Raw genomic sequence first — 22646 nt, 5'->3', positions numbered from 1 at the left:
CTACGTGGTGCTGGTTTCTTAATCATCATGTATGCTATGTTGATATGAAATGGACTGGGTCCTCATTTGCCTTGAAATGTTTGTATACGGGTGCAAGCCATTCATGGACATCAAGTACCCAAACAACGACTGAATGTTTGTGGATGGTAATGGTCCATGTGAACGGTCCACAATAGCTCGCTATTGTTTTGATGAACATTCTGGGCATTTTTAGCAAATGGTTTGGCCTCTCAGATAGCCTCACATCAAACCCATCGAACGTTTGTGAGACATAATCTAGAGGTCAATTCTTGCACGAAATCCTGCACCTCAACACTTTCACAGTTATGAGAGTTCCAACGTCTTTTCGAGACCAGGCCACGTCGAGTTTCTACAGTACACGGGGAAATAGGAGGTCGGATACGATATTAGGAGGTGCCCTATGGCATTTGTCACCTTAGTGTAAATACACAGCCGGCCGGAGTGATGAGCGGTTCTAGGCGATTCAGTCTGGCACCGCGCGACAGCAGGTTCGACCCGGGCGGGGATGTGTGTGTGATGTCCTTAGGTTAGTTAGGTTTAAGTACTTCTAAGTTCTAGGGGACTGATGACCTCAGATGTTAAGTCCCAGCCAGACCGGGTAGCCGAGCGGTTCTAGGCGCTACAGTCTGGAACCGTGAATCCCTATGGTCGCAGGTTCGAATCCTGCCTTGGGCATGGATGTGTATACTGTCCTTAGGTTAGTTAGGTTTTAGTAGTCCTAAGTTCTAGGGAACTGATGACGTTAGGAGTTAAGTCCCATACTGCTCAGAGCCATTTGAACCATTTGTTAAACCGCATAGTGCTCAGAGCCATCTGTAAATACACAATCGTCGGTGAAGGGCGGCTGGGTTACATAATAGTGAAGCTAGACTTGGTATAGGCTCATGCTTCGAGTTCGAGTCTTTTGCTCTATGTATAATAGACTTTTGAGTTAGTGGACATGTGGAACTTTTTTTTTGTGAGGTACAGCTCCGATAAAAGAGGCGGCTTCCCACATCGTTTCTTTTCTGCTGCAGCGTACCAGCATCATAAAGAACTCTCGTCGGAAAGGGAACAAACAGTCTCCAACTAGTGTAAACAATAACCAAGTTATTTCAACGTCATCAGCCGTCTGAAGTCGAAACCGGTTTTAGCTCTATTTCTATGAGGAAATACCTATCGTTTCTTTTTTCTGCAGCGTACGAGCATCATAAAGAACTCTCATCGGAAAGGGAACAAACAGCCCGCCAACTAGTGTAAACAATAACGAAGCTATGTCAACGTGAACAGCCGTCTGAAGTCGACCTTTCCTGCCCGAAACTGGTTGCAGCTCTATTTCAAAGAGCAAATAGCTTTATTAACACGGGCGTATTCCTGTTACCACAACTGTGCAAGAAACAACTTGCATATTCTCTGTTTTCCCACGACATTTCTGTTTTGTTAGTTTTAAGTTCTGAATAGCATTTTCGATCTTGTTGACATGTTAGGCCTTGAAAACCTGTTCCCGTCTCACTTACGCAGTAGTTTTACAGGTTTGGTAGAAGACACTAACACGTCGTACGCTTGAACCCTCCATTAGGAAGCTGACACCGACAGTAAAATACACCCGTCTTCACCAGCGCCACATTACTGCCTACAAGAAACGCCGTTTGCGAATCCGTAGCGCCTCAAAAATGCGAAAACCAACCAGTATGTAGGCGCCCCATTGTTCTCCGGTCAAGTTCAAGGGCAGGCAGTCCAGCCGAGAGACTGGGCTCTCCATCAGTGCTCAGGCTGCTCGTTTTGCCGTGTCAGCTGGACCCCGATTCCTGGGAAAATCGCACTGACAGTAAGACAGAAGAACCAACCAAACCTGTTGCAACCTACCATGCGCTTCAGAGTAACCTGTTTTCCAGAGACGACGACGTTACAGATAAATGACGTGTCCAGTTTGCTACAAGAACTTGTGAACAACGTAATACAAACGTCAGGTGAATAACTAAAAGAAAACTGTTTTTAAGAATGCAGCTATCACTTCGCAGCGGAATGTTTGGTGGATTAACACTCAAGGAAGCTATTTATGCAGCTTAATTTCGGGGTGCAATTGCGAAGCGGTAGATACCGGTAGAACTGTAAGTGGGGAGGGTGGTCGTAATTCGAGCTTCAATTTTTCAGTGGACTAGAGTGTAATATGAGGAATGAAGAACCAGTCGGACACTCAGTTTTAACCTGTCAGGAAAAGTCGAATTCTTTTAACATTACAAATAGGATTTGCAGTAGCTGCAGAGCTTTCTCAGTGCTACCGGATGCACAACTCCTGTAAGACTATTGCAAATAGAGTGTTCATTGTTGTCAGATAACTTCAACGACGCAACAATACTTTTTTTTACAAATGCAACATTTTCATTTACGAAAATAGTTGTTCTTCACCACGTTACCTGACAATAAGCCGTAAAAGAAGGGAACAGAAACGTTTCAAACGTGGTTTTAAGGATGGATGCTGAAAATGAAATACAGATAAAAAATGGTACAGGTCAGTAGAAAGAGGACCTCTTCGTAATGAACGTGGTAAGGAATGATGTACAAAGTACCTACACCAAGAAGCGACAGGATGGTACCACATGTGTCAAGACATCGGATGACTACTTTCACCCTACTAGAGGGAATTTAAGAAGGGCCAAAATGCTAGGGGAAGACAGTGGAATACACCCACAAATAATTTAGAGACTTAGGCTAACTGCTACCACAAGACGAACGGGCCGCCACAAAAATTGGACGATTTATGCAGGAGAAAGTCCTTCACAGATTGACCAAGACAACAAAGCTTTAACCCACCTCTGGCCCTTATGCAAGCAGTTAATCGACTTCGCACTGAATGACAGAGTTAGTGGTTGTCCTTCGGAGGGATATCATGCAGAATTCAGTCCATCTGGTGCGGGGCCTGGAATCTCGTTCAGTGAAGTAGGACTGTCTTCAGTGATGAGTCCGGCTTTGAATTGAGCTCCGATGACCAACGAAGACGTGGCTGAAGACGCCCCAAACAATAGTGGGTCAGTAACCTGACTGTTACCCGTCTTAAGGCCCGGTCATTCATGCCATCTCGTTTCGTAGCAGAACGCCTTCATTTGTCATCATCGTGGCACACTTGCAGCTCAGCGGTACGTCAACGATATTATACGCTCGGTTCTGTTGGCCTTCTTGTCAAGCCACCCTGAGCTTGCATTTCAGCAAGATAATGCCCGCCCACACAAGAGAGTTTCTACTGCTTGTCTTCATGCTTGCCAGCCCATACACTGGCCAGCAACGTCTCTGGATCTCTCCACAGTTGATAACGTTTGGAACTTACGAACATGGCTCCTCGTCCATCTCGAGATTTTGACGATCAACGCGCCAGCTGGACAGAATTTGGAACTACATCCCTCAAGAGAATATCCAACAACTCTGTCAATCAAGACCAAGCCGAATAACTGCTGCTCCTCGCCCATCTCGAGATTTTGATGATCAACTCGCCAGCTGGACAGAATTTGGCACTACATCCCTCAAGAGAATATCTAACAACTATGTCAATCAAGACCAAGCCGAATAACTGCTTGCATAAGAGCTAGAGGTGAACCAACGCGTTACTGACTTTCTCAATTTGTGAATTCTTCCCCTTGAATAAATCATCCTATGTTTCTGATATTGTAATCGTTTGTTTGTCTACACACAACTTCACATCAAGTATAACCATCCAATTCGGATAATTTGTTGCATTTTTTCTGTGTAAGTGGCTGTATATATGTCACTGATATTCTATTTTCAACAAACACAAGCAACATGACTAATTAGACTAATGTGATGCTACAGCAACATACCAAAAAGAAAATGTTAAGAAATTGTTGGTGACTCCGTACAACAAGTCGATGGGATTTGGAATTTAGGGAATTTGAAAACAGTGACTAGAGGGAGAGTGAGATAAATGAGTAAGACAAGTAACTGTACAGTGAAATCTACTCATAGCCTGAAGCTTATTCATCGAGTAAGGGAAATGTGCTTGTTGGGATGAAGACGGAGCCTCAGATGAGTTATGGAACGTATTAGAGCCGTTCATGTACTAATAATGACAACGTTTAAAATGTAATGAGGGTGGGCGTCATAGGTAGACGCGGCAAAGTATGGTAGATGGATCAAGGAAGTACTATGCTGAATTTCAGTAGGTAAGAAGGGGCCATGAGGGAACTTGACTATTTTCTAACATAAAATGGATACATGATACCATGAAACATACAGGCGCGTGAAAGCTCATCGCTGAAGATAAGTGTAAAGATGGCGTTTATCCACAGGTGCACGAAGAATGGTTATGCTTCTGGTGGCTATGGTGACCCAAGGAATCTTCGATATCAAGATGACCATAAAGCCGGGCTACTAACACAGTTACTGCGGAATTATTCGTCCCCCGTGACAACTGAATCATAGTGAAATGACTGAATGTATTTCATAGCTTTCCAGCGCACCCATTCCAGACACGGTACATAGTGCTGCTGCTGCTCAGGCATACTTGGTCTCAGATGACGGGGAGGAACGGTGGACTGGTTTTTGGGGCTCCTAATGACTTGAAGGATTTTTTTCAGGAAGGAACAATAATCTTGTTTCAGAGAAGAGTTATTGACACACAGCTTACATACTGTACAAAAGTATGTTAACATACCTATTTGTTTATGGAAAAACCAATAAACCGCCTATGGAACAGAGCGATTGAAACACTCAGTACTTTTCTGAAAAACCTTAGACAATATCATCCAACATTTTTTAATTTTATGTATACAAAGAAATACATTTTAAAACATTCTATAAATTTTCTTCACTAGACTTGCAACGTTTGGTATAGGTTAAAGTTAAATATGAATGCGAGATTAGCAAAGAAATAAAAGGAAGTTTCAAAAGTCTGTTGCATTGTAATTTACCATATATTCTTCGTTCTGTGTATTAAATAATTTCCGCATCAGTGAAAAGCGCAGGTGGAACGAGGGATTCCTTAGTTATTCGTTGGTTTCTCTTGTGGTTGTTCTTTGATCTGATCTTACTTCGCCGGCCGCGGTGGTCTCGCGGTTCTAGGCGCGCAGTCCGGAACCGTGCGGCTGTTACGGTCGCAGGTTCGAATCCTGCCTCGGGCATGGATGTGTGTGATGTCCTTAGGTTAGTTAGGTTTAAGTAGTTCTAAGTTCTAGGGGACTAATGACCACAGCAGTTGAGTCCCATAGTGCTCAGAGCCATTTGAACCATTTTGATCTTACTTCACTTGTCGTGAATGCCCAGGGGCTCTATTAGTATCTACAAGGTCACTTAAATTATTTGTGTATGTCTCAAAATCTTTTTCATTTGAACAAATGTGGACATACAGTTCGTCAGTCTATGGCATCGGTTTGCGCGACAATGCTTTTTACTCCGTTTATTAATGTTGATGTGATGTACGCGTGGCTAGGCCTCCTCTCGAGTGGACCGGTCGTCTGGTGCAAGTATTTTTAGTTGAAGCCACCTCGGTGAATTTCCTGCCTATGAGGATGAAATAATGGTGAAGACAACACAACGCCTAGTCCCCGAGTGGAGAAAACCTCCAACTTCTCCGGTAGTCGAGCCCATCTGGTGTCATGCAGTAACTCTCACACCCGACAGCAAACTGTGGCAGTGGTAAAGGATGTTTGAAGTAAAACGTACATACGGTAATGATGCAGTCAGGGGAGGAAGTGAGTGTCAACTGGTGATCTTGTTCAGCGCGAGCTTCAGCAGGTTTTCATGCCGTTTGTCTGCCATGTGTGGCCACCCCTCCTATGCCTCCATCTTTGATGATTCCTTTGATCGTGAGTATGGGGCTTTCGGCACTTCTCACGGTGGCTTAACTTATCATTACCTGCGACTTTCCCGGTGGATGTGAACCCTTCACCACTTTGGCTTCGTGAAGTGGCCCATATTAACTTGGCCTTCATTCGCTTCCTAAGGACACTACTCCAGCCTCGGTCTCTTGCCTTTACATTCATGACCTTTGAATGGAATTTCGGGATAGTACTTTTGTATGCACTGATGGCTCTCGGACTGACCGTGGGGTCGGGTGTGCCTTCGTCATGGGCACTCGATATCGGCTTCCAGCACACTCCTCAGTACTTGCAGCCAAGCTCTTCGCCCTGCAAAAGGCCACTGAGTACATCCAGCGATTCAGGCTTTTCAATTGTGTCCTCTGCTCAGACTCACTCAGTGCTCTTCAAAGTCTATGTGCACTGTACACTGCCCATCCCTCATTCCGCAGGTACAGGAAAACTGTCACTTTCTCACTCTTGGTGGAGCCAGTGTCATGGTTGTGTGGGTTCCTGGTCACGTTGGGCTGCCAGGCAACAAGGCTGTTGACGCTGTTTCAGGTGGTTCGAGAAAATCGCCTACGTAAGTCAATTTCGAATACGCGAAGTCCAGTGTTGTCACCAGACATTATCCTGTCTCAAGACAATGCTCGAGCCAAACACTGCAGCTACAAGAAAGAAACTCTTGCAGTGTTTTCGATGGAGGGTGTCCGATCACCCACCATATGGCCCCGACATAACTCCCCCTGATTTCTATCTGTCACTTGAACTGCTGGTTATGAGGACAGCATTTTAGTACAGACGATTAGCTGCACACCAGCTTATAGAAATGGTGGAAAGCACAGACATCTGCCTTCTATGAGGAATGTATTCGAAACTTGATACCATCTTACGACAAATGTCTAGCTCAAAGAGGCATTTCGTAGAGAAGCAGTTGGGAAGTGTGGATAAATGTTGCGAATAACTCATATTTGTTTTTCTCTGTGGTTTCCATTTCGTGACCGAACGCACCTCGAAAATAGAATATATTTGTCGTACATTCCACTGTGATGATGATTTAAATTGCTTTAACATTATTTACAACAATTACCAAAAATATTTGACTTTGAGTCACAGGTGGGTTTTCAAAATTTCCGGAAAATATAATCAGATAACATTTATACACCACCATGAAAAATTAGCATACCTGTGTTAGAGTGTTACAAGTAATCATCAGACTTCCAATGTGGGCTCTTTTTTCGAATACTTTAAATTTTCATTGATACCACAGCGGATAAACGATACGTTGCTGATTTATCTCTTCAGCATACGTGAGCCACATTTCTGTCACCGGTCATGCTCTGTGATACACGTTTCGAAGAACAGTCTGATGTGGAAACTACTGTTGCGTGATAATTGATAAACAGCCTAGACACCACATGATAGCATAGCAAAGTAAAAGAACTTGAAACGGGTTATTTCCCAAACTTCCTTAAACAGGGACTTTAGCCGGTAAAGCAGTTCACACGGCATGCGCTCGAGTCTTGTGGGCTGCCTAACACCTGGGTAACTATCTATTCACTTTCCACTCTCATATCTATTTCATTTCTGCGTAAATGGAGACAGTAAGTCTTTACTATTAAGGCGATTTTTTTATTAATTCTCGCAGGTGGACCCTTAACTCAAGCGTTTTTTATTATTTATTTGTTTCTATTTCAACAAGAACTACCTTCCAGAATTTTATTACAGGTTTCGCTCTAAGCACCATGGGACTTAACATCTGAGGTCATGAGTCCCCTTCCCGTACGTTTATACTAAATCAAAATGTTTAACGTGACATAATGAATGCAATAATACTACAAGAAACGTTATTTGTCAAAAGCAAGTCACAAATGACAATAATGTAAACCTCTTCGACAATTTGAAGCGCGAAGCTTCTCAATCGATACTAGAAACAGATGTAATCTCTCGTTACTACATCCCTCATAGTATGACAATTGCCCACAACTCACGACGAATGGCCTCACTCAATGCCCTAGTAAGTCGTTGGCAGACATGCTCTCGATGTATTGTACGCCTCAGTCATAGATGACATTTCAAATGTAAGATAAAAATAGTCAGATAATGTTTACAGGATACACTGAAAAAATTGACAGTGCATCTATAATGTAGTATTAAGACAGAACAAAGATATTGGGATACAATACTGCTCATCGTGACACTTGAGTACAACATAGTGAATCAAGACACTACCGGCCATTATTTCTGTTCCACGGTCGCGGTAGCGGAAGGACAGTGGATTAAGTGTTTCCGTTTCAGTCGGACTATACTGAAGATACTCGAACACATTCGCCCTTAGCCAGCCCTACAACATAAATATAATATATTGTCTTATTCCATTTTTAAATGATGGCATTCAATTTTTACGCAATTTTCTGAAATTTCAAATTTACTCCGAAAAAGTGGGAATCAACCGTCAGACGCTGCGACTGATAGTTGTTGCAGACCTGCATCTTTTCCCATACAAAATTCAAACCCATCAGCCAATAAGCCCCAGGGCCATGGAACAGCGGTTAGTTTCGCCAACACTATTGTCCACAGAATTGACGAACAGGGCTTTGATGTGAATATGGTTTGGTTTAGCGACGAAGCCCAGTTTGATTTGGATAGATTCCTCAATAAGGAAAACTGGAGCATTTTGGGGACTGAGAATCCGCATTTCGCGTTCTAGAAGTGTATTCACCCTCAACGGGTGACTGCGTGTAGTGCAGTGGCCAGTCACGGAATAATCGATGCGATTTTCCTTGATGGCACGGTGACCAGCGAACAGTATGTGAAGGTTTTCGAGATGATTTCATCGCCATTATTCACAGTGACCCTGATTTCGACAAGATGTGGATATTGCAAGACGGAGATCGACCCCATCGGCGCAGGAGAGTGTTTGATGTCCTGGAAGACACTTCTTCAGGTTTTACAGAATTTCGCTATTCGTGTGTACCATATGTCTACAGTGATTACAGGCATATCGAACATGTCATACCCTAAACCCGAATATCTGTAGAGACGTTTCCATGTTGGATACAGTGTGTGTACGCTGTAGTTTGTAACTAATCAACGTTTTTTCACATAGTTCAATAATTCTCCCCCTATAGGTGTAGTATCGTGTAGGTGCAATATTGTCCCGTACATGAAATGCACCATCAGCAGGATCAAGGCAACATAGATAGCTTTTATATGGACGCTATACGCACAGGAGAAGAACCTAGACAGGTATGACGCCAATCATCGACCAGGGAAACAATGTCACAGAATCTTGGACGGGATTATACGTCTGTACGCTTGATAAGACTGTGGGAAAAGTTACTAAAACGCTACTTTGGAATGTATGGTATCCTTTATGGCTTGTCGGATGTCACGTATGAAGCGGACGATTATGACTAGAGCCAGCAATCTATGTAATTACATATTCTGTTCCTTTATATATAGTTACAAGAAAAACTATAATGTCGATAAACTACACCGAAAGGACGCTCATTTCAAAGTCTTAAATGACATTTTTTTTCTAATTTTGAGCCGTAGTATATATTTCTCATACTACTACATAATTTTACATATTTTAATATTCCTGCGGAATTATCATACATTTTCTGAAGTCCGACATATTTTTATCACATGCAAGAAAGGAAAAGAAATGTTTTATTATTGTGTTTCGCATACTGTTAAACTCAAAGCTTAGTTGCAAAAGTTGCAGACAATAATGATTCGTTGAAAAAGGTTCCCTTTCTTGATCTGGAACGCTTCACAGTGTGTAACAGTCAGCTGCATTAAAGTAACTATGGCACTGGTTGTATCTTCGTTCTCATTAGAGCTGAAAACATAAATTTCTGTTGACAGACCTTTAATGACAGACGGTAAAATGGTCATCTGTCAAACTAGTGATAAATGTAAAGGATGCACGAGGTCAAATGGAACAACATTTACGTAGCAATCCAGTTGTTAAGAAGAAACAAAGCATTTCTTCAAAGAATCGTGTTCTACATACAAAATTACGGGAACAGGCAACATCATCAATCTCATAGTGAATTTTGCAAAGAAATGTGTTGCATTAGTTGGAGGGAACATACACTGGAACAAAATTCAGGTACCCGAATTTAAAAATTTTTTACAGAAATACTACAATCGCAACATTTCCGTCGAGTCAACTCTCGGGAAGAATTCTTAATATGTTGACTTATTGTAAAAAATCACGACTGACATTAGCAAATATTTGCTATGGATTTCTGTTGAAGAGACGACGGGTGCTGTGGGTCCTATCATCGCAAATGTAATTGTGGTCAAGATGGACTCTGAGACTTCATCTAAACTGTATGTAATTTATTGTAAACCTTTTGAGACAACCAATAGTTAAATAATTGCTAGATTCATTACTGATAGACCTAAGGAACTACGGCCAGATGACGTGAAAGAAGAGGAGGTCCTATTGAGGTACGCAGATGCAATCCCGTACAAGGTGAAAGCAAGGAAATCGCTTAATGTTTTTTATCCAGACTTAATGCAATTTATATGTGCGGCTCTCGCATTGCAACAAGCGGCAGAGAAAGACATCAAATCACAGAAGTAAATACACCAATTTCACCAACAAAGGAGGTTTTGCTCGATATGTCACTATCGTGTAGAGAGCTATGAACAGCAGCTACCTGATGTACTTCTGCCTCCGGAACCAGCGATAACATGGTGGAAAACGTGGATTGACGCAGTGACTTTCTACAGTAAGCCCTTTCTAGCAGTGAGTCAGTGATGAAGAACTTTTCCTGTAATCCTGCACTGTGTGTCAATCCTTCTCTTCATTCAACGATTCTAAAGCGCTCAGTCAGTTTCATAAATCGAATGTTACTTCAGCTGTCTTGCTGACAGTATCAAGAAACTGGAGACTTGAAGTATGCCTCTCCAAGAGACTGTGGGACTAATGGAAGATTTCATTTTTAACTTCATTGTAGTACCAGGTGAAGTGAGTGGTGTAGTTTCCAGCAAATTATAATATGTTATTTGAAATGTGGTGTCTGTTCCTTCGGAAGAACAGACATCACGCTGATCTCACAGCTGTGAAACACAGTATGAAAATTGAAGGGGATTACTACTTCTGCTGACGTTAAGTGGAATCCACGGCGACGAGCGAAACTGAGTACGGGACCAGAATTCGAACGCGGGATTTCCTGTTACTAGGCAGGTCCAGAAACGTCTAAGCTATCCGGTACACAGTGTTTAGCATCTGCATGGACTACCTCGATACGCCTCACTGCCGATCCACACTCATGCAGCAGACAGCAGTGGCTGGTTGGTTGGTTGGTTGATTCTGGGGGAGGGGATCAAACAGTGAAGTATCGGTCACATCGGATTAAGGAATGATGGGGAAAGAAATCGGCGGTGGCCTTTCAAAGGAACCATCCTGGCATTTGCAAGAAGTGATTTACGGATATCACTGAAAACCCAAATCAGGTTGGCCGGACCCGGGTCTAACAGCAGCATATACACTTCTGGCCGATAAAATTTCTACACCAAGAAGAAATGCAGATGATAAACGGGTATTCATTGGACAAATATATTATACTAGAACTGACATTTGATTACATTTTCACGCAATTTCGGTGCATAGATCCTGAGAAATCAGTACCCATATCAACCACCTCTCGCCGTAATAACGGCCTTGATACGCCTGGACATTGAGTCAAACTGAGCTTCGTTGGCATGTTCAGGTACAGCTCCCATGTAGATTCAACACGATACCACAGTTCATCAGGAGTAGTTACTGGCGTATTGTGACGAGCCAGTTGCTCGACCACCATTGACAGGCGTTTTCCGTTGCTGAGAGATCTGGAGAATGTGCTGCCCAGGGCAGCAGTATAACATTTTGAGTATCCAGAAAGGCTCATATAGGACCTGCAACATGCGGTCGTGCTTTATCCTGCTAAAATGTAGGGTTTCCCAGGGATCGAATGAAGGGTGATACGCCAGTATGGCGATGACGAATACACGCTTCCAATGTACGTTCACCCCGATGTCGCCAAAAACGGATGCGACCATCATGATGCTATAAACAGAACCTGGATTCATCCGAAAAAATTACGTTTTGGCATTCGTGCAGCCAGGTTCGTCGTTAAGTACACCACCGCAGGCTCTCCTGTCTTTGATGCAGCGTCCAGGGTAACCGCAGCCATGGGCTCCGAGGTGATAGGCCATGCTGATGGAAACGACGTTTAACTGATCCTTCCTCATGTCAGTACGTTGTAGGTGTCGCCACCGGCGCCAGACTTGTGTGAATGGTCTGAAAAGCTAACCATTTGCGTATCACAGCATCGTCTTCCTGTCGGTTAAATTTCGCGTCTGTAGCACGTCATCTTCGTGATGTAACATCTCTGAAATCTGTTGACTCAGGAACTGTTAGTGCAGGTGATTGTTGTCTTGGAAACGTCCCCATTTGTTGACTCAGAGATCGAGACGTGGCTGCACGATCCGTTACAGCCATGCGGATAAGATGCCTGTCACCTCCACTGCTAGTGATACGAGGCCGTTGGGATCCAACACGACATTCCGTATTACCCTCCTGAACCCACCGATTCGATATCCTGCTAACAGTGATTACATCTCGACCAACGCTAGCAGCAATCGCGATAGGCTACAATCCGACCTTTATCAAAGTCGGAAACGTGATGGTAGCCATTTCTGCTCCTTACACGAGGCATCACGACAACATTTCACCAGGCAACGCCGGCCAACCCATTTGTGTATGAGAAATCGGTTGGAAACTTTCTTCGTGTCAGCAGGTTGTAAGTATCACCAACGGCACCAACCTTGTGTGAATGGTCTGAAAAGCTAATCATTTGCGTATCACAGCATCGTCTTTCAGTCGGTTAAATATCGCGTCTGTAGCACGTCATCTTTATGGTGTTGCAATTTTAATGGCCAGTAGTGTAGTATTTCACAGCTGCGGGATCTGCGTGGTGTCTCTTCTTTCGAAGGAACAGACAACAGGGACTAACATAATTGATTCGCCTAGATGGACAATGGATCCACCTTGTTCAGTGCGGATGCACAATACGTCGGACTTCCTGCGGTAATCTAAGAGTAGCGAGCGTGAAAGAAGTGGCCACGGACTGCGGATAGGTGGCGTTCATTGGGAGGGTGGGTCCGCAGTGACGCTTGTCGAGATGGTCCCCGCAGTTACGATAACACTGTGTCCCGGATGAATCAGTGGCTACCACGAATGCCTAGCAAGCAGGAGATCCCGGGTTCGAATCCCTGTCCGGTACACATTTTCGCTCGTCGCCGCTGATTCCGCTTAACGTCCCGCTTTAGCTGACAACAGTGATCCCCATTCAATTTACATAAAATTACAACCTGTGCTGAAAAGAACCACGGATACTTACTTCTAGTTATTTTTTCTCGCTTATTTAATCGAGAAATTGTAGAGTCCTCGGTGAATATTATTCCTATAGCTCAATCCCTCTGTATAAGTAAGCACCATTGATTTCTAGCGAAGTTGAGCTATCTCTCCCTATTTATAGAAAGATATTGTCAGAAAGAGGACTATGGCCAGCCGCGGTGGCCGAGCGGTTCTAGGCGTTTCAGTCTGGAACCGCGCGACTGCTACGGTCGCAGGTTCGAATCCGGCCTCGGGCATAGATACCTGTCATGTCCTCAGGTTAGTATGGTTTAAGTAGTTATAAGTTCAATGGGACTGTTGACCTCCGATGTTAAGTCCCATAGTGCTCAGAGCCATTTGAACGATTTCAGAAGACTGTGCATAACAACAGAATATTTCGAAAACTGTATTATAATTAATTGTGCAGCCTGTTCCAGTGCTTGAAAAGGAGATCTTGTACGTTATTAGTTTGTAGCAGAAGTGAAATGTTTAAGAATGAAAACAGATATTTGACTACTCTACCTGTGAACTTACATTTTCTAGCAAAAGAATAAAATCTTGCATTTTGCTTATAATTGCTTCATTGCATATTTATTTCCATGTTTCACCAATTATGGTTACATATTGACGTACATATTTTTTTTTAATTTGGTGTTACATAGAATCCAGGTACAGCTATAACCCTTCACCAAGAAGGCCAAAAGGCTATTGCCCACATGTAACCCTATTACAGCCCGAACCTACAGGTCCGCTATGAGGGCTCTCGTCCAAGGGAAATTCACTCTCGCTCGATTTATAGTGAAGCTCCGATGGAAAGGGCTATCTTCGTTGCTCAGCACAGTAATGATGGAATGGCAACATGAACCTAACGCGAGGATCTTCCAGCGTTGCAATACAGAGGACCACTGACAACTTCAGGTCTTAGATATAGTAGGCTCCGATGAGAACTTTCTAAACAGCGAGGCGGTGTTTACCCAGGAGAGGGAACAATGCTCCCAGCTGCCCCGCATATGATAAGGAGTAGCGGTTAGCGTCGCGAGCTGTGGTCGCCAGTTCAGATTCAGTCACCAACAAATATTTCTTATTTAGTATTAATCATTTCTACAAAGTTCTCGATATTTTTGTTTATAATTTATGCACGTCCTGGAATATTCCGTGTTTTTATAATTGGCTGCACTCTCCGTCCAGAAGGCAGTTCTGATCTATCAGTACGTTGGTCTCCATACGAAAGCCTGCTTTCATTGCAAAGTATGCAACTTTTCTAACTAAAAATGTTTAGTAGCTGCGTACAACACCTGGATTGATTTTCTGTGTTTCACTTCGTGTGTCTGTGTTGTTCCCTTGAAGAACACGAGTGGTGTAATTACGGAAACTATATCTGACGAAATGAGTCACCAAATTATCTGAAATTGTATAACTGTATACCTGTAATACAATTAGCTTCTATCACATAACTGGATTAATGAAACTGTAAACTAAAGAAGCGATCTGTATAATTCTATACTTTGCAGTACAGTCAACAATGTTACAGAGTGTGACATTACAATATGAGGCTTCCAATTTAAACACATAAAAGTAACAGTAAAATTACCAGTCGATTTTGGAAAGGTTGTATAACCTAAAAGATTCTATTAAAATGCCATGTGAATTTACGTGCATAAACTGACTAAATAAAATTCCAAACGTTAAATAATGCCCAGGCAAATATAACACTGCACTGTAAGATTAAAAAGCATAAGAGATGTAAGCTAAGCTGCTAAGAATTTTGGATTGCCAAGATAACTGTAAATGATTTTGCAATTTTCTGCCCATGACGTAAAACTACCCTTAACCAATTTTTTTATCTGGATTACCTGTGACATCGAATACCCAGTACTGCTTGAAGTGAAAAACAAGAGAAAATGCAGCGTATCAGCAAATTAGCTAAATGAAAGAGAGAAAGTCTTGCACAGTGCAGTGAAAAGACATGCAGCTCTGCTAAGCACATCTTACTTCACTCTTAGACACTGTGTTCCGCTCAGCGCAATGCTGCAACGCACATAAACAGAATATAAACTTTGATGAGGTGTCGATTGTAGAATTTGAACTTACTAAGAGGAGAACCTTTCTTTACAGGCCAATGCCAATGCACTACCGACTTAGCTAACCGAGTACAATTGGCTAGCCGCTTTCACAAATACACACATAGTGTTGGAAGTATAGCTGTGGCGATGTTTGGTTTGCGGGGCGCTCACCTGCGCGGTCATCAGCGCCCGTATACTGTCCCACATTTTACACAGTCCAATTTGTACACAATGCAGTCTAGCCACAGTCCCGAACGAAGATAATGATTACGAAATGAGGCCAACACAAACACCTACTTCCCGGGCAGATAAAATCCCCAATCCGGCCGGGAATCGAACCCGGGTCCCCGTGATCCAGAGGCAACAACTCTAGCAACTAGACCACGAGCTGCGGACGAAGAAAAGTTGTGAGGTGGTTCGTGCGTCGTGCTTGGGTAGCCCAGTCGTTACAGCACTTGCCAGCGAAAGAAAATGATCCCAAGTTCGAGTCTTGGTCCAGCACACAGTTTTAATCGGCCAGGAATACTGAAACTCATGGTCTGACTATTAAAATCATTTTTACAAAAAATACTTGATAAAAGTATGACTCAGTAATGAAATGAAAAACTGAAATGGCAAAGGAGCTTTAAATCTATACCTTCTGAGTACAAGCCACGTGAGTAAACAACTTTCCTTAATTACGTCTGAACAATGAATTTAGTTAACCCAGACCAAAAATGATAAATTCCATCAAAGCCTTCGGTTATTCAGAAACATCGTAACTACGTGAAAGAAACCAATGGAGCTACAAACGTACCTCAAACTTTTACTTGACTAATTAATGTGTACCAAAATATATTCCAAAAATTCATTGTACTCTATACCCTTATCTCTGTTCTTTGCGAGCTGTTTCAGACGCGTCACAAGAATATACAATACTTGACTCATGCCACTGGCTTATCTTAGGATGCTAAAGCAACGGAAATGGTGGTAGAAACCCAAGATCACATTTCTTGTACTCAGAAACTCTGCGGCCTGGCATGCAGTCTATCAAAAACTACTGTTTGAAAAGCGTCCAGGATGCAGGTACTGAGTATGACACATCGAATGAAAACAGACCTTACATTACTTTTTCGGTACCAAAAACAAGGTGGAGTGTTGTTATTTCTTGACAACTCTGCTTTCAAAATTTCCTTGATTGTGGTTACGACGTGGCGATATTGAAAACGAAACTATCAACGTACCCGTCAGGAGCACAATCGCTAATGACGGAATTGCTCGATAAGTTCATCGATTAATTATTTAATTTAACAACAGACTGACATACTCAAAACTGGAACTTCCTGGTAGATTAAAACTGTGTGCCGGACCGAGACTCGAACTCGGGACCTTTGGTAGCTGTTGTACGCTTCGCGTGTGGATCTCTTCGCAGAGACACGGATGTCTACTAAATTTTGACAGTCGTCACTTGAGCGTTCTCTTCTGAAAGAAGAGTTCATCTCCCTTTGCTTCCTCAGCATTTTCTGAATGTCGCTGTAATAACCACGATTGATCTCTTACGTCCTAAGTCCACTCTAGTCTTGTACTTTTACAGAGAAAGATTTACAGTCTGTTTAAACATTGCCCATAATTCGTCTACGACTATCATACCGAAACAAACACCTCTAACGTGAGAGGGAGAATGTATTTCAACAGCGTTAGAATCATAAACAAATGGCTTTGTGGATCGAAAAATATACCTGTAGAAATATTTACTCTTTTATCATAAATGTGAACAGAATTTGGTACTTTAGGTTCACATACAAGAGTTATAAATCTACTATAAACCGTCGTAGAGCATTATAAGTAATCATAGACTACAATACGTTTCCTAATAGCTTCGTTCAGTTAATGTCGTGTAACGTTACCATTACGTTAAGTGTGTTGCATACCTAGCGGGCGTTACTCATAGCGATCGCTTGCTGTGCGTATGCGTTCATTGTCTTACTATATTCCCCTAAAACCAAGAAGCGGTGAACCACCTAGAGACAGAATGTGCATATATATAGAGCTGGGTAACCTACATAACAGTTCTGTTCTGTCCTCCTGTCTGTTACTTAAAAGCAAAAAGTATTAATAGCAAAATTGAAACTATTAATCTTTAATTCAAAAATAGTAGATTTTTAACCTGAATCAGAGGGGTGTAAAAGTAAAAAAAAATACATGTTAATGATACAGCTGTAGAATACATAGTTTCCTCAGTAAGAAGGTAAACTAACAGAACAGAATAGAAAAAAGAAAAAATAATGCGAAACAAAAATATATGAAACACCGCTTCAATAATTCGTCGAAGTTATACACAACGTGTTTCTTTTATTCATGAACAACTATCACATTTATCAGTAGTAATAGGGAACTCTTGGTTTATGCATATGTTTACTCAAATTGTACTTGCATCAAAAGTAACTCCTTTGATTACATAGAAGCATAGACATTAAGAGATCAACTAATTTTTATTACTTATAAAATGCATTTTATATTCTTTAAGGATACAAAATACACTATGGACTAACGGTTAATGACGTGCGGTTCTAATAATATGCAAAACAAATAACAAAAATAACAAAAACAAAATATTTATTATTGTTTCTTTCCCTACGAATGCTACCAGCACTACCTTCAATTTATCACGTCATTTATGGAGTGTACCAAAACTACCGAACTGTAGTTTTGCTAGAGCGCAAGTCTTGTCGCAGCCAAACAACAAACTTTAACTACGCAACAGCTTCCACTGCTTGCCAACAGATGGCGACAACAGGCAGCCGGGCTCTTACGCCATCTGCTGCACAGTTGTGGAACTTGCTGTGAACTCAGTGTTTGCTGAAGCAGTAACACTTCCTTCTTCTTGTTCTAATTGCAGTACGTAATACCCGTATCCACAAGTAGTTGGAATCCTAATACAGGAAGAAATACTTATTTTTTAACAGTTTATGGTCGCCATAAGGAGGAGAAATGGTGATGACCGTTAGTGATCACCTAATTGAGCTTTGCTACCCTGGATTTTAAAACAAATCTGTCGACAGTCTCAAAGAGTATGAAATGTAATAAATTTCGTGCGGATGCGTCGCGAAGCATGGGACATTCAGCTTGATGTCCCGTTGAACGCTTTACGAGACGAGCGGATTGTGTAGCAGCAGATCTTCCAGTCTCCCTCTTTCTCTCAATTACACTAAGAGAACATACACGCTGCACAAGATAATCAGATACCTATAAATAACAGTTACATTTAACACAAAATAATAAATCATCCATCGCGCGCAATTCAAAAATCCTTTCCGATTAAATGAGTGGACGCTTGTTTTTCAGGTGAATTAGTGTAAAATAAATGTTGGTAAATCTTGATAAACAGACTGCGATGTTTCACTAGAGAGTTGTGTTTGGGCCCTGCAGCATGCATAGGATGTTCCTTAGTTAATACAGGAGATAGGGAACATCAAAACAAATATACTTAGTTGCGGTACGTATGGTCGCCGACGGCATGCTATTTGCAGCACTGGCATTCACTGCTCGAATATCCACCGTTGCCCTGTATGATAGCTGTACATCTTCAAACCATTGACTGTCGTGTCCGTTCGAAGATTCTTGGCGTGTCAGCAATGATACCTGTAACGACGAAGATTCTATTGATGAGGTCTTCTTCCATTTCTACAACCGTTTTCTACGCTAGCTACTTCATACACACCCAGTGGAAGAAATCCGAACACATGAGGGCAGCTAACATAACAGGTCAGACTACAGGGCCACCTCGGCATTTCGATCGATGATTCCTCACAGCGACGATGATATTTGCTGAGGTACCATAGTGCTGGAACATCCTAAGGAACATCGTCCAGCATTTCTGGCAACCCATGTGATAACTCTGGCTATTTAGACTGAATGGTTGAATGTATGGTCCAATCAAGCTATCACTATGAATTCTGGCTCACACAATATCGCCAGCTGTTGTGGCCGCGCGGTTCTAGGCACTTCAGTCCGGAAGATACGGTCACAGGTCACAGCTTCGAATCCTGCATAAGGCATCGATGTGTGTGATGTCCTTAGGTTAGTTAGGTTTATGTAGTTCTACGTCTAGGGGACTGATGACCTTAGATGTTAAGTCCCATAGTACTCAGAGCCATTTGAACCATTTGAGCCACACATTACCACCGAATCGTTCTTGTTGAGCACGAGGTCGATCCCTCGCGGATTCACGAGTGCCCAGATATCATAATCGCGAATATTCAAATGTCAGTACACATTCCCAGTCACCGACAGCGAGAAAAACCTTGGGTCAGCACCGATAACAAAATGTTCCATAACATTACAAGTTGACGTCTGGTACCATGTTCCTTATCAAAATATACTTGTTTTCATGTTCTAGAGCTCCTTCATTAACCTGAACGAATAGTCTCGGAACATCCTGTAGAAATTTATCTACATTGGATTTCTAGGATAAAACACCATTATTGTATTCATTTTTTTGTCTTCCTTATTTCCGTAGAAACATTAACTCTCTTATGTACGGATCCAGGTTTGGCTAACAATTCTTTCTAGGGAACATGGTCAATTCCTTTCACTTCTATAGTAACACTTTGTAATCATTAAATCAGGATTGAGTATTGGTGAATGTTGATATACTCATAAGTTCTGCGGTATCTGAGAAAATTATGCCCATTCAACAAGTTTATTATTTTCGCTCATATGACGTTCCAGTAATTTCAGGTGTAAAGATGTGAACTATTAAATGCTCTTGAAACAAAATACACTGAATTTCCTTAAGTATTTTTCTCTAATAAATCATCACCATTCAACGTAAGCTGAAGGTACAGACGGTGTTTAGAAAGGATAGATTGCATGCAACCGGTGGTGGAGTGTTCGTCGTAGTTTATCCTGTAGTTAAGTAGAAGTGGATATTTCTTGTGAATTATTATGGGTGGAGGTTGCACTCAACAACCGAACTAGGTTAATAATTGGCTCCTTTTACCGAGCTCCCGACTCAGCAGCATTAGTGGCAGAAGAACTGAGAGAAAATTTGGAATACATTTCACATAAATTTTCTCAGCATGTTATAGTCTTAGGTGGAGATTTCAATTTACCAGATATAGACTGGGACACTCAGATGTTTAGCACGGGTGGTAGGGACAGAGCATCGAGTGACATTATACTGAGTGCACTAGCCGAAAATTACCTCGAGCGATTAGACAGAGAACCGACTCGTGGAGATAACATCTTGGACCTACTGATAACAAACAGACCCGAACCTTTCGACTCTGTATGTGCAGAACAGGGAATCAGTGATAATAAGGCCGTTGCAGCATCCCTGAATATGGAAGTTAATAGGAATATAAGAAAGGGAGGAAGGTTTATTTGTTTAGAAAGAGAAATAGAAGGCAGATTTCAGACTACCTAACAGATCAAAACGAAAATTTCTGTTCCGACACTGACAATGTTGAGTGTTTATGGAAAAAGTTCAAGGCTATCATAAAATGCGTTTTAGACAGGTACGTGCCGAGGGAAACTGTGAGGGACGGGAAAAACCCACAGTGGTACAACAACAAAGTTAGGAAACTACTGCGAAAGCAAAGAGAGCTTCACTCCAAGTTGAAACGTAGCCAAAACCTCTCAGACAAACAGAAGCTAAACGATGTCAGAGCTAGCGTAAGGATGGCTATGCGTGAAGCGTTCAGTGAATTCGAAAGTAAAATTCTATGTACCGACTTGACAGAAAATCCTAGGAAGTTCTGGTCTTACGTTAAATCAGTAAGTAGCTCGAAACAGCACATCCAGACGCTCCGGGATGATGATGGCATTGAAACAGAGGATGACACGCGTAAAGCTGAAATACTTAACTCCTTTTTCCAAAGCTGTTTCACAGAGGAAGACCGCACTGCAGTTCCTTCTCTACATCCTCGCACAAACGAAAAAACGGCTGACATCGAAATAAGTGTCCAAGGAATAGAAAAGCAACTGGAATCACTCATCAGAGGAAAGTCCACTGGACCTGACGGGATACCAATTCGATTCTACACAGAGTACGCGAAAGAACTTGCCCCCTTCTAACAGCCGTGTACCGCAAGTCTCTAGAGGAACGGAAGGTTCCAAATGATTGGAAAAGAGCACAGGTAGTCCAAGTCTTCAAGAAGGGTAGTCGAGCAGATGCGCAAAACTATAGACCTATATCTCTGACGTCGATCTGTTGTAGAATTTTAGAACATGCTTTTTGCTAGAGTATCATGTCGTTTTTGGAAACCCAGAATCTACTCTGTAGGAATCAACATGGATTCCGGAAACAGCGATCGTCTGAGACCCAACTCGCTTTATTTGTTCATGGGGCCCAGAAAATATTAGATACAGGCTCCCAGGAAGACGCTATTTTTCTTGACTTCCGGAAGGCGTTCGATACAGTTCCGCACTGTCGCCTGATAAACAAAGTAAGAGCCTACGGAATATCAGACCAGCTGTGTGGCTGGATTGAAGAGTTTTTAGCAAACTGAACACAGCATGTTGTTATCAATGGAGAGACATCTACAGACGTTAAAGTAACCTCTGGCGTGCCACAGGGGAGTGTTATGGGACCATTGCTTTTCACAATATATACAAATAACCTAGTAGATAGTGTCGGAAGTTCCATGCGGCTTTTCGCAGCTGATGCTGTAGTAAACAGAGAAGTTGCAGCATTAGAAAATTGTAGCGAAATGCAGGAAGATCTGCAGCGGATAGGCACTTGGTGCAGGGAGTAGCAACTGACCCTTAACATAAACAAATGTAATGTATTGCGAATACATAGAAAGAAGGATCCTTTATTATATGATTATATGATAGCGGAACAAACACTGGTAGCAGTTACTTCTGTAAAATATCTGGGAGTATGCGTGCGGAACGATTTGAAGTGGAATGATCATATAAAATTAATTGTTGGTAAGGCGGGTACCAGGTTGAGATTCATTGGGAGAGTCCTTAGAAAATGTAGTCTATCAACAAAGGAGGTGGCTTACAAAACACTCGTTCTACCTATACTTGAGTATTGCTCATCAGTGTGGGATCCTTACCAGATCGGGTTGACGGAGGAGATAGAGAAGGTACAAAGAAGAGCGGCGCGTTTCGTCACAGGGTTATTTGGTAACCGTGATAGCGTTACGGATATGTTTAACAAACTCAAGTGGCAGACTCTGCAAGAGAGGCGCTCTGCATCGCGGTGTAGCTCGCTCGCCAAGTTTCGAGAGGGTGCGTTTCTGGATGAGGTATCGAATAAATTGCTTCCCCCTACTTATACCTCCCGAGGAGATCACGAATGTAAAATTAGAGAGATTAGAGCGCGCACGGAGGCTTTCAGACAGTCGTTCTTCCCGCGAACCATACGAGACTGGAACAGGAAAGAGA

The sequence above is a fragment of the Schistocerca gregaria genome, chromosome 8 (assembly GCF_023897955.1).
Source record: "Schistocerca gregaria isolate iqSchGreg1 chromosome 8, iqSchGreg1.2, whole genome shotgun sequence".
NCBI classification, from domain to species: Eukaryota; Metazoa; Arthropoda; class Insecta; order Orthoptera; family Acrididae; genus Schistocerca; species Schistocerca gregaria.
Note: the sequence above shows the minus strand (reverse complement) of the source record.